The 17916-nt window shown below is 37.8% G+C and overlaps 1 long non-coding RNA gene across 1 annotated transcript; it reads right to left on the bottom strand.

Annotated features, from left to right (window-relative positions):
- Positions 1 to 3042: 3042 nt before the first annotated feature.
- On the bottom strand, positions 3043 to 16956 carry LOC130461896 (uncharacterized). Its single transcript, XR_008921890.1, has 4 exons — positions 5126 to 16956; positions 4922 to 5036; positions 4342 to 4405; positions 3043 to 3324 (listed from the first exon to the last, which is right to left on the bottom strand). It is a non-coding gene; the product is annotated as an uncharacterized lncRNA (long non-coding RNA).
- Positions 16957 to 17916: the final 960 nt, after the last annotated feature.

Below are 17916 nucleotides of genomic sequence, written 5' to 3'. Positions count from 1 at the left end.
GATGTAAAGGTTTATCCAAGTAAGTGTTATTTTGGCATGGCACCTTTTAACTCAATTTTAAAGTTTGGAACTTAAGGCTCTTACTATGTTAGTTAGATTTTAAGTGAACTAAAATCCTTAATCTTGCAAAATAATCATGTAACACCCCGATAATTTTCTCTTTCCTAAAATAACTTTTTAATATAAAACGTAGAGAATTATCAAGGCATTATCGCCCGTGTGAAAACGTAACGGCTTATTCAGAATTTTGCAGCGGAAAACATAAAACTAACTTTAATAGTTTAAATAAGTCAACTAACAAAACACAAACCGAAGTCGACATAATTAGTTCAAATCAAATTCAAGTCCATTAAAACAAGTTCAACAAAACCAAATTCAAATGAGATAAAATAACGACTACCCAAATCTCTCCAAATCCCGAACCCCAGTGATGCATCATCTTCAAACCTGCAATGGACAATGCTTATTGATCCCTAAAGACTGCTCACCAAAGATTGGGTCATCACAGGATCAATAAGGCATAGTCATGATCAACATGCACAAGAAAAAGCACGTAATCAGCAAAGTTGAGTACTACATACTAAATCAATAATAATCCTAACATGATTCTATTAAACGAACAATCCTAACATGATACTAATGACGTAATTAAGGACAACCAAACCATAATAATTTGAGACCACACTTAACTAGACTAGACTAGACTGGACTAGACTTTTATAACATTAATATTATTTTAATTGAAATAGTCAATGGACCGAGTTGTCCAACCAGAAGTCTTCACTAAGGAAGACGAGGTACGGGCGCGACTCCGTAACCTCAGTGACCTGCGATATCGAGGAACGTTTGAATAAAAAATAGAACACGGTGATCAATCCGGTCCTAGAAAAGGCCATGGGCTACCACCATGAACCCCAACTCCTGTTTGTCTGTCACTAGAGACGTGCACAGTCTAAAGATATTGCTATTCAGTTTCACTTTACATGATTTACAGATTAAATAAACTCTGTTGTGACTCAACAATCACATAAGGCATACAATCAACAATTATTCATAACTGCTTTTATCTTGGAATTAAGTAAGTGATCACAAAGGTATCAATCAAGACTCATTCCAATGAAATTCACCCTTTCCTTTAATACTGAACAACCCCTGTATATGGGTATAAGGTTTCAACTTACTAAACAAGGTCATCGGCCCTCATAAAGTAGTGAAAAGCTAAAAGGGAACAACGATCAATCGATCTAAACCAATATATATAAATAATCTAGTCTTCCCAACCAACATGCTTGCATCAATCATCCATACTAACATGTTATAATTCTCATAAAGAAATATATGTTCAACATGTTCATCCAACAACATTAAACATGTAAATTCCAACATAACCAAGTTCATCGACAAATTCAACATGGTTTCAATAATAACACACATCACCAAGCACACAGGTATGTACGTACCTTGTGTAAACAAACTAATAGGCCACTTTAACACTTTCAAAAGTCGCCTAAAAAGAATTCTCCGCCTAAAACAACCAACAAATATTCCCAATCAATTTCTAATCATTCGCAACTATAAAAAAAAAAATTAAAAAAAAAAGCATTCTAAATACATACTAAACATACTTAGAATCTTCCCAAAATCAAAACTTGAGTATTCGATTTCCTAGCATAATAATTATTGAATTCGATGTTTGAAATTCGTTGAAAACTCTTCGCAATCATCATACTTTAATTTTCAGCACTATAAACTCATTTCAAACTATTCCAAAACATAAATAACATGTTTTAAATCATAAAAACAATAACTTTAATAATTTATAATCATCCTACCATGATTTCAGAACTATTAAAACCTTTAAAATTCATGTTTTAATACTTAAAACCCTTATTCTAATTCAATTATATAAATCTGAAAATTAAATTATTAATGATGCAAAGTATATAATCTGAAATTCATAACTTAATAATAAAACCATAATTAAATTCAAGAAACATGAATTAAATTAATAAAATATAATTGAAACATAATTAATAAAACATAATTAGCAAGGGTTTGAGAATTAACCAAAAAGAAGAAGAGAGTGGCTGGCCGGCGGAGCACAGGCGGCGCGGCACGAGGCAGCGGTCGCGGGGAACAGAGACGCGACTGGAGGTGGTGATTGCGGTGGTTTCGGTCGTGCTTGGTGGCTGTTGTGAGAATGAAGAAACAAGAAACGACGGGGAAGAACAATGGCCGGTAGGGCTGCAACGACGGCCGACGGGCTGGCGGCGCGGCAAGGGGCGGCGCAACAACATTGATTAATTTGTGGCGGTGGTTGCGTGCGCAAAACAGAGCACAAGTGAGGGGGAAGACAAAGAACAACAAGAGAGAGAAAGGAAAAACGAAAGAGAAGAGGAGGAAGGAGAGGGAGTTACCGGCGGTTGGGCAGCGGTGGCGCAGGGACGACGGTTCGGCAGTGGTTGTCGGCGACGGCTGCAAAGATAGGAGCAAAGTTTTTGCGGGTTTTAGCTGGTTTACGTGAGTGGCAAGAAGAAGGGTTTTGTGTATTTGGTTTTGAGTTTCACGTGAAGTTGGAAGGGAAGGGAGGAGAAATTTTGGGCTTACTTGTTTTGGGCTTTGTCAACTTGGGCTAGGAATAGAATTGAGTTTGTTTGAATCCAAAACGGTTAGGATTGTTTTCTAAATTCAATCGAACGTGTTTTCGTAAAACGAATTCTTTTCAATGTAAAGTTCTAAAATTATTTTGATTTCATAAATCGTTAAAAAAATTTAAAATGTAATTAACTAAAATAAATATACGTTAGTTATATATTTATTATTAAAATTCGTAATTCTATTAAAATATAAATAACTATACGTTAAAATATATTAATAAAATCTATAAATTTACGGGAGATTACAAATCAAGCCACAATCTCATGCATAATTAAGACATATTTAAAGAAATAAATAACTTAAAACATGCATAAGATATAAATGTAACACCCCGACAATTCCCATTTCTAAAATAACCTCTTTTTAAATATAACTGTAGGGAATTATCAAAGTATTATCGCCCGTGTGAAAACGTTACGGCTTATTCAGAATTTTGCAGCGGAAAACATAAAACTAACTTTTAGGTTCATAAATAATCTATTACATATTAGGTCCAAACCAATTAACTGAATTAAGGAAATACGAATAGTACGACAAATTTCAAATCCAAGTTAACAAATTAAATCACTTAATTAAACGAATAGAACTACAAGCTCTCTAATCCCGATCCCAATGATGCATCATCTTCAAACCTGTAGATGGGCAACGCTTATTGATCCTTAGAGACTGCTCACCAAAGATGGGTCATCACAGGATCAATAAGGCATAGCCATGATCAACACACACAAACAAAGCACGTAATCAGCAAAGCTGAGTACTACATACTAAAACAACAACAATCCTAGCATGATACTATCAAACCAACAACCCTAACATGATACTAATAAGTATAAGTAAGGACAGACAAAACATAATAAATTGACGATTATACTTGACTAGACTAAGCTAGGCTTAATAACCATAATATTATTTTAGTTGAAATAGACAATGGACCGAGTTGACCATCCAGAAGTCTTCACTAAGGAAGACGAGGTACGGGCGCGACTCCGTAACCTCAGTGACCTGCGATATCGAGGAACGTTTAAATAAAAATAGGACACGGTGATCAATCCGGTCCCAGAAAAGGCCATGGGCTACCACCATGAACCCCAACTCCTGTTTGTCCGTCACTTTAGACGTGCACAGTCTAAAGCTATTGCTACTCAGTTTCACTTTACATGATTTACAAATTGAGACTCTGTTATGACTCAACAATCACATAAGGCATACAATCCACATTTGTTCACAACTGTTTTTATCTTGGAATTATGTAAGTGATCATAAAGGCATCAATCAAGACTCATTCCAATTTACCCAACCTTTCCTTTAACCATGATCAACCCTGTATATGGGTATAAAGTTTCAACTTACTAAACAAGGTCCACCGCCCTCATAAAGTAGTGAAAAGCTAAAAAGGAACAACGATCGATCGATCTAAACCAACATATATAGAATAATCTAGTGTTCCCAACCAACATGTTTGTATCAATCATCCATACTAACATGTTATAATTCTCATAATGCAATCTAGGTTCAATATGTCCATCCAACAGTATTAAACATGCAATTTCAACCTGACCAAGTTCATCAATAATATCAACATAACCAAGTTCATCAACAATCTCAACATAACCAAGTTCATCAACAATTTCAACATGGTTTCAACAAATAGCACGCATTCCAAGCACACAGGTATGTACGTACCTTGTGTAAACAAACTGCAAGACCACTTTAATAATTCAAAAGTCGCCTACAGAGAATTCTCCACCTAACAACAACCAATATAGACTCATATCAATTCATATTGAATTTTCAGCAACATTAGGGAGCTTCAAACCCTTCCTAAACATAATTAGAACATTTTCCAATATCGAAACTTGAATATTTGATCTCCTAGCATCATAATTATTATATTAATTATTGAAATTCGTTGAAAACTCTTCAAAGCATCATACTTTAAATTTCCAGCAATTTAACTAATTTCAAACTACTCCAAAACATAATTAACATGTTTGAAATTATAAAAAAACAATAACTTTAATAACTTGTAATCGTCCTACCATGGTTTAAAACTATAAAAACATTAAAAATCCATGCTTTAATAATTAAAAACCCTATTTTTAATCAAAATATATAATCTGAAAATTAGTAATTCAATTATGCAATATTAAAATCTGAAATTCATAAATAAATCACAAAAATCATAAATTTAATTCAATCAAAACATAAATTAAATTAATAATATAACTAAAACATTTAAATAACTTAGGGTTTAAGAAATAACCACAAGGAGAGAATGAGGAGGAGGCTGGCCGGCGGTAGACTTTGCGGCGCGGCAGCGACGGTCGATTGAGCTGACGAAGGTGGTGTTGTGCGGGTGGCGAAGAGACTCGCGGAGGCTGGGCGAAACAGAAAACCGAGTGAGGGGAGCAAGCACGACCAAAAGAGAGGAAGGGACAAAAGAGAGAAGGGGGAGGAAGAAGCATACCGGCGGCGAAGGCGGTGGCTCAGCGGCGCGGCTAGGCGCAAAGGTGGTGTTGTGAAACCAATAACACCGTTAAGGAGGGGAAAAACGACGAGGAGGAGCAGGGCAAGACAACCGAAAGAAGGGAGAGGAAGAAGGAGTTACCACGAGGGTCGACGGTGGTCGTCGGTGCAGGTGGTGGTCCGGCAGTGGGCGACGGCGTGGAGGGGAGGAAGGAGAGATGGCTGAGTTGTGCGTGAATTGAAGGAGGGTTTCTCTTTTCTTTTATTTTTTTTTCTTCTTTTGGTTTCACGTAAGAGTAGAGAAGAGGAGGGAGTATTTAGTTGGGTTTATTGGTTTGGGCTTTGCCCAATTGGGCTAGGAGTAGGATTTAGGTTGATGAATCCACAATGTTTAGTATTGCTTTCTAATTTCAATAGAACGTGGTTTCGTAATTCGAAATCGTTTTAACGTAAAATTCAAATATACATTTTGATTTCGTAAATCATTAAAAGTATTCAAAATGAAATAAAATAATTATATTTTAATTACATATTCATTTCTGAAATCCGTAAATTATATTTAAATATATTAATATACGTTAAAATATATAAACAAAATATATAAAATTATGGGGGATTACAATAAATGTGATCTAGTATGGCCCGAATTCATCTTGAAGATTCAACTTCAAAGTCCGTCTTGAAAATGGATTGGAAACTCCGTCTTGAATTTCACCATGGGAGGCGTCATTTTCTTCAAATAGGATAAGCTATAATTTAAACTAATTACAACTATTTGATGGTACGCAGACCATATTTAAATTAAAAACTTTGGTGCATTAGACCAATATTACATTCAAATTAATAGTACGCAGGCCATATTTTCTATCCTATTTGGGCCATACTAGTCACTTTTCTGCAACCTGCAAAACAGTACATATACAATATATACCATTCACCCATTCATTTATCAATGAATGGCCCACATAGCTGGTTAGTAGAACATATTATGCATTACATAAATATTTGCAGTAATTAATCAAGGGTTCCAATAATCTACCAATTATTCAATCCTTATTAATTCTAATCAAGTCGTTTTAACCTTAAAGGAATGTAGACCTAATCAAGAATTTATGACTAAAACGCTCCCACTTAAACCAATAAATTTACATGCTTTACTAATTTTAAACATAAAATTGTATTTCCTAGTCTAACCGGAAACATACAAATTTAATTAAAATTTAAAGCTCAAATAAATTATTAATTGAATCCTTTAATGTATTTTCAGTTGAATTAAATAAATAAATTTAAATTTATTCAAGGTTTTAATTTTAGTAAAATAATTAGTATAAATTAGAATTTATAATAATTATATTATTCAAAATTAAATTCCGAGAAAACAATTTAAATTAGGAATTTTAAAGTTAATTAAAATCGTTTCCGAACTGAAAATTTAAAATTAAATTCAAAACGCATCAATCGTAACAAGACGAGGCACTTGGGCTTGCGCCCAAGCCCCATCGAGTCACGAGGCAGCAGCGCCCCAACGACTGATCGCACAACAATGCACGAGCAGGCCACACGCATCGCAGCCAGCCCAGGCCAAGCATGCGCGCAGCCCGCCTCACTCGGTGAGGCAGCGCGCGCTGTGGCGCAGTATCCATCGCTGCCCACACGCGTCTGCTCGCTCGGCTTGTGCCTTGCCCCCATCGCCCATCGCCCATCGCGCAGCACACATGCCCAGGCATCACTGCCTTGCGCGCGCGCCATTGCTTGTTGCTCGCTGCATTCGTACCGCATGGGCGACGAGCTCCCTTACTCGTCGTCGCATGCCCGCACTATACAACACACCTTAAGGGTAACACGTAGCTTCCTTTGCTTTGTGCGTGCAACATTCATGAGCGAATTATATAAAAATTAAAACTTTTTAATTCAAATTTATAGACAAATTAATAAATAATATTAATTTCATAAATTTAGGGCGAAAAATCGAAAATTTATTTATCAATTAATTTCCGATTATCATGGACTCAAATCTAGGTCATAAAAATTTAAAATTTATCAAAATTAACAATTTTTATGGTGGTTTTTAATCATGTATACCTAATTAAATTGTCAATTAATTATGAAAATCAAATCAAATTCTAAATTATTCGAATTTCAACAAATTAATTACAGTTACAAATTAGGTTGTATAATTAACAAGCTTAGGCACTTAAATCTGTTAAACATATACAGTAGGTCAATCAAAAATTCAAGATTTAACAACAAGAAGCGCAAATATTTAATTTAACATCTTAAAAATTTCAAATTTAGCGTTCGGAAAACTAAAACCTCCGAAAAGTCATAGTTAGGCTTCGAAATTGGGAATTCTGGATTAGGCCGAAAAATAGTATTTTTGTCAGAATTTTAGAATGCCTTGTACATACAGAATTGACACAAAAATCACTCGATTTCGTTGAGAAACGAAGAAGCTGCCGAAACACTGCGAACATATAATTAAATAATCGCAAATTTGCAATTAATTACAATTACGAAATTAATCACCCCTTTTAATTCCTTGCAAATTTATAAAATTTAACCATGTTAAGCAATTTTATGGAATTAATTAGAGGCTCGTGATACTACTGTTAGGTTATGATACATATAACTGAATATAAATCATGCGGAAAAACCATAAAGCCAGGAATCCAAATTAATTGCCACATAACAATTAGCATAATTTATGAGGCATACTCTTTGTAGCTAGACCTGGTTATTGGACAGGGTAGTCCAATGGATATAGGGTTAGGGTCAAGTTAATAGGGCTTTTATTGGCCAGGGCTCTTATTGGACAGGGCCTTTATTGGACAGGGTCGTTATAGGGTCAAACTTATACTACAATTATTTTGAAAATTAAAATAGTAATGATACAAAAAATTACGTGTATAGCTTCGTACTCACTTGTACTTGCACATGGCTCTTTTTTTTCATTTTTCATTGCTTTATTGACCCGCCCACTAATGACCCGCTATTGACCCGCGACCCGCTTTTGACCCGCCCATTATCGACCCGCTAAAAACGACCCTTTCAATACCCAACCCTCTTTTGACCCGCACCGACCCTGACCCGACCCGCCCGATAACCAGGTCTATTTGTAGCGTGCCCTCCCTAGCTGTGCCCGAACCGAACAAGAACAAGTCTAGGACTCCAAATGTCGTCCCTCCGTAGATAGTGCACAGCACGCTCGGATCCACGTTAGATTTAATTAACTAGAATTGCACTAAGTTACTATGTATTTTTTCGGATTTTATGACAAATAAAAATCTGAGTTTTAAGCCTAAAACTTGAATGAATATTTGAATTACTCGTTATAAATTGTGAACTATGATCACCTATTTATAGGGAAGGAATATGGTATTGGAATTCTACTAGGACTTTAAGAATCCTAATTCTTTTAGAATTAGAGTTCCATTAAAACTAGTAAATCAGAAAATTAATCTAATCCTAATCACTTAAGCATTCGAATTATGCACAAACTCTAACACGCACACGAGCATGGCCCACATGCGAGCAGGCCATGCCCGCGCGCACGCAAAGCCCGCAGCAGGCCTCGCAGCCCATACGAGCTCGCTGCCATGTGCTCGCAGCCTTGGTGCGTTGGGCATGGCCTTGCGCTGGGCCTGGCGTTGCCTTGGGCTGCTGTGACGCGCGTTGGGCTTGCTGGACGTGGGCCTGGATTCGCGCTGGGCCTTCGTCTAACAAGCTCGTCCGATGCTTATTCGTACGACGCGCTTCCGATTAATTTTCCGATTCCGGAATTCATTTCCGATACGAACAATATTTAACATTTCCGATTCCGGAATTAATTTCCGTTTCGAACAAATATTTAATATTTCCGTTTCCGGAATTATTTTCCGATTCTGACAATATTTCCGTTTCCGGCAATATTTCCGATTCCGGCAATATTTCCTTTTCCGATAATATTTTCCGATACGTACCATGTTTCTGTTTCCGGCAACATCTGCGACTTGGATAATATTTATATTTCCGATACGATCCATATTTCCGTTTCCGGCAATATCATCGTTTCCGGAGTATTCATAATTTGCCTTTGACGATCTCAGCTCCCACTGGAACCAAGATCCGTCGATTCCGAATATCCATAGATGGAGTATTTAATACCATTAAATACTTGATCCGTTTAAGTACTATTTGTATGACCCTACGGGTTCAGTCAAGAGTAAGCTGTGGATTAATATCATTAATTCCACTTGAACTGAAGCGGCCTCTAGCTAGGCATACAGTTCACTTGATCTCACTGAATTATTAACTTGTATGATTAACACTGAACCGCATTTATTAGACTTAACATTAAATGAATACTTGCACCAAGGGTATTATTTCCTTCATTTAGGATGTATTTAGAATGCTTTATTATGGTTGCGAATGATTAGAAATTGATTGGGAATATTTGTTGATTGTTTTAGGCGGAGAATTCTCTTTAGGCGACTTTTGAAAGTGTTAAAGTGGCCTATCAGTTTGTTTCCACAAGGTACTTACATACCTATGTGCTTAGAATGTGCGTTATCTGTTGAAACCAAGTTGAAATTTATTGATGAACCTGATTATGTCGGAATTTCATGTTTAATATTGTTGGATGGACATGTTGAACATATGTATTTCGTTACAAGGATTATAACATGTTAGTAGATGATTGATGCAAACATGTTGGATTGGGAACACTAGATTATTTTATATATATTGATTCAGATCGATTGTTCATTGTTCCCTTTTAGTTTTTCACTACTTTATGAGGGCCGTGGACCTTGTTTAGTAAGTTGAAACCTTATACCCATATAGAGGGGTTGATCAGTATTAAAGGAAAGGTTGGATTTAATTGGAATGAGTCTTGTTTGATACCTTTGTGATCACTTACTTAATTCCAAGATAAAAACAGTTGTGAATAAATGTGGATTGTATGCCTTATGTGATTGTTGAGTCATAATAGGGTGTCAATTTGTAAATCATGTAAATTAAAACTGAGTAGCAATAGCTTTAGACTGTGCACTTCTGAAGTGACGGACAATTAGGAGTTGGGGTCATGGGTCGCCTATGGCTTTTTCTGGGGCCGGATTGATCACCGGTTCTATTTTATTCAAAAGTTCCTCGATATCGCAGGTCATTGGAGTTACGGAGTCACGCCCATACCTCGTCTTCTTTAGTGAAGGCTTCTAGTAGACAACTCAGTCCATTGACTATTTCAATTAAAATAATGTTAATGATACAAAGGTCTAGTTCAGTCAAATATAGTTTCAAGTTAATATGTTTTGGTTATCGATCCTTACTTATGTTTTATTAGTATCATGTTAGGGTTGTTCGTTTAATAGAATCATGTTAGGATTATTATTGTTTTAGTATGTAGTACTCAACTTTGCTGATTACGTGCGATGTTTGTGTGTGTTGATCATGGCTATGCCGTATTGATCCTGTGATGATCCATTTTGGTGAGCAGTCTCTAAAGATCAATAAGCGTTGCTCATCTACAGGTTTGAAGATGATGCATCATTCGGATCGGGATTAGAGAGCTTGTATTTATTTTGTTTTGCTAAGTGACTTGGGTTTGTTAAATTTGACTTTAAACTTGTCGTACTATTTACATTTCCTTATTTTCGTTGATTGGTTTTTGGGATTAATTCTGTAATTGATTATTTATAAACCTAAAGTTAGTTTTATGTTTTCCGCTGCAAATTTCTGAATAAGCCGTTACATTTTCACACGGGCGATAATACTTTGATAATTCTCTATAGTTATATTTATAAAAAGGGTTATTTTAGAAAAAGGAGAATTGTCGGGGTGTTACACGGATGGTCCGCCCGATCAGGCGCCCACCGCCCGACGTGCAACAACCGCCCGATCGGGCGAATTACTCGCCCATTTTCACATTATACGCGCGCCCGATCGGGCGCCACCGCCCGATGACCATCGGTCGGACTTCTTTCTCAAGCTTTATTTCCAACACAGACGCGAGGCAACAAACGCGTACTCGGAAGCATCTTGCGCGATATAGACCCCAAATCCACCAAACCGAAAAGGCAGAATGGCACAGCGCCACTGCCAATCACCAAAGCCACAAGCTCCATCCACAATAATCTCCTGGAGAACCTTCCTTAAGGCATGGTCAAACGTAAGAGGAGCTTACCCGATAATATGTAGGGGACAAGTCCGTAAAGAGAAGTACAAACGGCTGACACCCACACAACTTTGTAGAAGGAGGAGCCCCGATTGAGGATCATTAAGGCCAGCAACTGCCTCCATAAAAACCACAGCTTTTGACACCCTATCCTCTATCAAGCGACTGCAAAAATCAGCATTGAAGCTGACTTGACCGCCAAGAAGTTTGACCCCGTCCAATGGGCGGACATAATTCGAAGAGAAAAGTGTGGGATCGTAGCTCCTCGGATCTGGAGTAGGCCAAAAGATTTCGGTTTTCTCAACATTGAGGTGCAGCCCCATCGTCGGACCCTCTGTAGTGATCACATGCAAAGCAGACGAAACCAAGTGTTTCCAATAATGGTACCATCATCTAGGTACCAAGCCATCAAATCCAGGTTGCATTTCTCGTTGATGATATGGATAAGTGGATGCAAGGTAAGCGCAAACAACAAAGGCCCCAAAGGATCACCCTGTTGAACTCCCTGGGAAGAGAGCAAGATAGAGTCGTCATAGTAAATTCGTGCGGGCCGCGCATAACAGAATTCAACCCAAGGAGAGAGCGAAGGGCATCGACGTCGAACCTCTCTAAGCATAGTGCTTCGGTCTACAATATTAAAGGCATTGCTAAAATCAACTAGAAGCATATACATGTTTTGCACACCTCCTTTAGCCTCAACCAATCTGTTGACGGCATAGAGGATAGCCTCACTCCCGTTGGGCACACCAACCCCAAACTGAAAAACATCAAGATACTTTCCAACGTCCTTCCTGACCATGACAGCAGCAACCTTGGTGGCAAGTCTCCTCCATACCGTCCCCACAACAATGGGTCGAATCCCACCCCCGGGCTTGAGCAAGGGCGTAAGTGGGGCACTAGCAATAAACTCACCCAAATTAGCAGGACAAAGACCGGCAAGTAACAGATTAACCATCGCGGTAATAGAGGTGGCTAAATCATCAACCACTGCAACAGCGGCCTTACCAAGCGTATCAACAAGGTGTTGAGCCCGAAAACCATCACGACCACAAGATGTTCCCTTAGGAAAACTACGAATCCTGCTTAAAACATTACTTAGTAGCCGAAACCGCCTCAACATCAGCACAAAAGGTAGGAAAAATTGGACACGACGCACTGGGGTGCTTCTTCTCCAACTCCCCTAAAGTCTCTTCATTCTTGGGTGCAACCCCCGATGAAGTCAAGACCATAACAGCATCAGTGAAACGCCCATCACTGACTTTCCTCATATATTGCTTCATGTTCATCGTTTCAAAACTAGCTTTCTTCCTCGCAAACTCACCCTCAACCTTCAAAGTAGCCGACCGACGAACACCTTCTTTGAGAAGCTCTTTAACCAAAGTCTCAGGACCACCTGGCTCTCTCCAGACCCGAAGAGCCCGTGAAATACCTTCAACCTGACAACAACCCTTCCTCCCTGATTTGTTATTGGCGCGTGACCGAAAAACCCTAAGGGTGCATAAGGGAGAAGGAGAAAAAGGATCCATGAGGCAAGGTCTCGCGGGGAAGCAACGACTTTGTCAAGAGCAGCTTTAAGGCACCGAGAAAAGCCAAGTCGGTTAGCTTTGGGAATACTTTTAACGGTACGACACTGGCCCGCCAAAACTTTATGCAACAAATCAGTATTGGCTGGAAAAGAAGAAGAAGACACCCCCAACTCTCCAATGCCAAGGCTACGACCCCTATCAAGAGTACAAATAGAAATATCGATCGCACCATCAACAACCACCAAACCCGACATAGAAGGCTCGGGGATACCATGGATTGCAATTTCATCAAAATTAGGGGCAAAAACCACAACACTATCGGCATGCTTACAACTCTTACTGTAAGCATGAGTACAAAAACACTCACCACAAAGCCAAATGCCAACCTGATGAAGCGTAGAGTCCAAAGCAAAGAATAAACAAAAGTCACTATCAACACAGGCTTTGTAACGAGCCTTCGAATCAACACATTTAAAATGTCGAGATTATTATTATTACTACTATTATTATAATAATAATAATAACGGTTTTTTCATGAAATGCCCCCGAGGTTTGCAAAAAAGCACCAAATACCCTCGCGTCTTTTGAATCACATAATATACCCCTATTTTTGCGTACTGTTCATGAGATGCACCTTTGAGTTAACGGCGTTAGTCTGCCGTTAGTCGTGTTTTACTATTTTACCCTTAATACGTATTTTTCGACATAAATTCCAAAAAAAAATAAAAAAATCTCAACTTCTTTCTCTTTATCTTTCTCTCTCCTCTCCGATGTTCTTCCTCCTGCTCTCTGGTCGCCGGCGGCGTCCGACTCCTGCTCTCTGGCCGCCGACGGAAGTCGATTCTCTCCTTCCCCTTTCCGACGTCCTTATTCGCCGCTGTCGAATTTGCCCGTCGTGAGGTTCCACTCTCTCCTTCTCTCCTTGACTAGATTGGAATTGCATTTATTGATTTGTGTTGAATGTTGTTGTCGTCATTGTTGTTGGTTTTTGTTGTTATTGTTTTCAATTTTCTGGTTGTTGTTGTTGGGAATTGATGGACTATTAGAGTAAATTTATTGTTTTTTTCGAATCAAAACATAATCCATTTGCTGCTATTTATTGATTTCAGTGTTGATTGTTGTTGTTTTTTCTTGCCATTGTTGTTGTTGCTGTCAATTTTCTGGTTGTTGTTGTTGTCGGTGGAAGTGATAGACTATTAGAGTAAATTGACTGATTTTTCGAATTCAAACATAATACATTTGCTGCTATTATGAACCATATTTGTGTTGAGTTTGTAAATTTATCTTTTTGCCAAAAATTAGAATTTTACGGGGATTGAATGCTTGATTGTAGGTTTGTTGCATACATGTTTTAGTAATCAGGTTTCAGGAGAAACAAAAGAATCAAGAAATCTCCAAGAAAATCTAGTGAATTAGAGATCATTCAATCAGCCTCTTTGGTATGTATGTAACCCAGAATTTCCCATCTTTTATGGGTCTAATCCTAGAATTTGAATACAGAAATGTAGAAAGAACCTTTGCTATATTCTTGAAGATGAAATAGTAGAGTTAGCTACTTGGCTTCACAACACATGTTTGATAAGGCTAAAAGTTGGGTTGTTAATTACATGTATATGAGAAAATATGTTGATCGGACTGACTTTATAACTGATCTGTATGCAAAGTTTAAAGAATAGTGGGTGGATATTGTTAAGTTCAATAAAATTGAACCAATATGGAACTACCGAATTATTGAGACTAATTTTGATGATTCTTTGAGCTTGATTTCTCTTATGTTGCAAGAGAATATTTGTTTATATCAGAATAATACCTTCGTGAAAATTTTGTACAAGATAGAACCTGCTGTGAGGCTTTCGGTAGATGCTTGAGGTTAGTGCTAATGGTACTTTTTTGTGTGTTGCAGTGCCGCACCTGCTGCAAGAATGGGTATGACTAGTATGCATTTGTTTATGCATTTCTTTTCGCTCAGAAGGTTTCTTAGGTTCACGTTTCGCAGCCCAAGCTCGAAGAGGAGGTTCAAAGTGTTTGCTGGCAACATCAGGTGGAGGCAAATCTTGGCAAGTACAAGAAGACCTTTCTCCCTAAGCGAAGAAGGCTTGTTGTAACAAGTGTTCCACAATGAATCAACCAGTTGCCTATCTTCCTTGGCAGCCTCAAGCTCTTCCTGTGACATCAAGATGATGCCTTGAATACGTTCTTCAAGCAGCTGCTTCAATTTATCATCTTCGCTCATTGACTGTCCAGTGGTCTCATCAAGTTTTGCACGTGCTAGCTCCAACAAACCCTGTAAAGCAGCTTCTCGAACAGTTGCATCAAGTTCAATTACTACAAAACCATTAGATTAGTTTCCCCGTATAAGATAATGAATTCCTCGAACAGTTGCATCAAGTTCAATTCAATCAATTTCTTATTGGATTTGTTGTTTGAGCATTTCAATTTTCTTTGATTATTACTTCTATTTCATGTTTTAGGTTTAACTTTTTGGTTGATTAATTTGATTAATTAGGTGAACGCTTTGTGGAAATTAAATTCTGCAGTTTAAAAGCATTTTGCGTATTTGGTGCAACTTAGTTTCAAAATAGGTGTATATTGTGCAATAAATTTATAAATAGGGGTATTCTGTGAATTATAAACACGACTTAACGGAGGACTAACGGAAGGTCGGTTTAGGGGTATTTGGTGCAAACTTGGGAAAAAATAGGGGTATATTATGTGATTCAAATTACGCGAGGGTATTTGGTGCGTTTTTGCAAACCTCGGGGGCATTTCATAATAATAATAATAACAATAACAATAACAATAACAATAATAATAATAATTATTATTATCATTATTATTATTATTATTATTTCACCAAATCAAATGCAAACAAAGTCAAACACTTTACAAATAATTAGTGGGCAACCGAGATACAATCTGGGCCCCCACTCCTCTGGCTATAGCGAAACCTATCCTAGTGAAAATATGAGCAGCAGCACGAGCCCCAATATCCTGCGTCCTAGAAAATTTCTGAATCCGCTTCAGCAATGCAACAACATCCTTATCCAGCTCCCCCAAAGAAGAGAAAGAGAACAGAAGAAAGCCATAACCAATGACCCTGCAACGTGCTTCGTACTTGACCCGCTTCCGAATAGCCGCATCAGTCACAACCCGGCCCGGGGCAAAGCCAAACAACCCAGACTGTGAAAGGAGAAGATCCCGTCAAGTCAACACACACATCACAGCTCCGATCCCAAGAGTAGAGCAACACGTCTTCTGGTCGGAGAGCTCCATCGTTCCCTCCAGATAGACCAATATCAACCTCTTTCCGCACCGAGATCCCAGACCGATAACAAACATCAACAAGGGTATCCCGAACCACATTATGCCGATGTTTAATACCCACGATGCTAACACATGACACCGCATGATCACCAAAGATGTCTCCCGCAAAGACCCTGGAGCAAGCAGAACACGGCACCGTAACAGAGAACAAAGGAACCCTCAACCGGTAACACAACACACACCGATAAGCCTTAGCATTCATCGTCTGTCCCAAACCTAATATGGGGACCACATGAAGCCAGGCAGAGGTGTGATCTCCCTGCTGCGATTTCCATAACGCCAACTGCCGAGACGATAAAGAGAAGGTGGATTCTGCAGATGCAGTAACCTTTGTGAAATATATATCTGTCAATTTTTTCAAAAGTTAGGGGCAGCGACCTCACTAGGGTTACTCGGAATGTCATACTCCACCGTTCCACTAAATAGACTCAAAGCATCTTCAAATGCTCGATCAAGACCAACAATATCAGCATGCCGTAGAAGTTGTGTCTGCAAACCAGAAGAGTGCAACCGAGAAGCAAGAAAAGCATAATGTCGAACATCACCCGCAGAATAAACACCAAGTCCGCCAAAAGAAAAAGGTAAGGTGGCAAGTCGCCACTGCCAATCACCAAAGCCAGGCCCCGAAGCATTAACAATACGCTCCAAAGAAGAACGAAGAGCCTCGTCAAAAGTGCGCTGAGCAGCCTCAAAAATACTAGGAGGACAAGTACGCAAAGCAAAGTAGAGTTTAGAAACTCCGATACATGCCCTTATATTATTATTATTATTATTATTATTATTATTATTATTATTATTATTATTATTATTATTATTATTATTATTATTATTATTATTATTAATATTATTTATATTATTAATTGTTTTATTATTATTATTTATTTTTATTATTTAATCATTTTAATTATAATTTTTATTTTATTTATTATTAATATTATTAGTAATTGTTTTTTTTTTATTATTATTGTTATTATTTTATTATTTTGTTTATATTGTTTATTATTTATTTATTTATTATGTATTATTATTATTTATTTATTACTATTATTGTTATTATTTATTATTATTTTTGTTAGTACTTCTATTATTATTATTAATAAAAAAAATTCCAATTAATTCAGATAAGTCCAGATAAGTTCAGGTCAAATAAGTTGAATAAAACGCACCCTTCTTGGTAATATAGTGCGATACCAACAAAAGGATGGGGAGTAGAGCAATAGATTGTTTAATAAGAATAATACAAACTAATTGATGAATCGAACCAATGACTTTATTCATTTGGTCAACTAGTTTAATTGATTGACTACTTTTCCTCTTCTCTAAGGAAACCCAAAAAACACTCAAAACCCTAGCGCCGCCGCTAGCTCGCTGGTCGCCGTAGCCTTAACGGCCGCCGGCGAGCTCGCGTGCCGTGTCTTTTTCAATAGTAAATTAATAATTAGTTGTTCCCTCAAGCGCCTCCGACGAAGGTTTAGTCTAAGCCATCGGTGGTACTTTGTCGGCGTCGACAAAGAAGAGGTAACCAAGTCTCCTTCATTGGAACTTCAAATTCCTCTTAGTTCGCTCTTTTCTCGCCGGTAGTCAAATTCAATTTAGCCAAGGAATTTTCGGGAGGTTTGTCGCCTAGATCTACAACTTGAAGCGCCTATTTTGATTCTTCCCCAAACACCGCCACTAAGAGTGTGGTAAAGGTAAAGTTTAGGGGTTAGGTTTCTTTGGAATAGGAAACGTTTTCTTAGGGTTGTGATTGGGTCTTGTGTGTTGGTCCTTTCAATTCCAAATCTCTTCAAA

Source organism: Spinacia oleracea, chromosome 5 (genome assembly GCF_020520425.1).
Source record: "Spinacia oleracea cultivar Varoflay chromosome 5, BTI_SOV_V1, whole genome shotgun sequence".
NCBI classification, from domain to species: Eukaryota; Viridiplantae; Streptophyta; class Magnoliopsida; order Caryophyllales; family Amaranthaceae; genus Spinacia; species Spinacia oleracea.
This window is presented reverse-complemented; position numbering and strand designations above follow the sequence as displayed.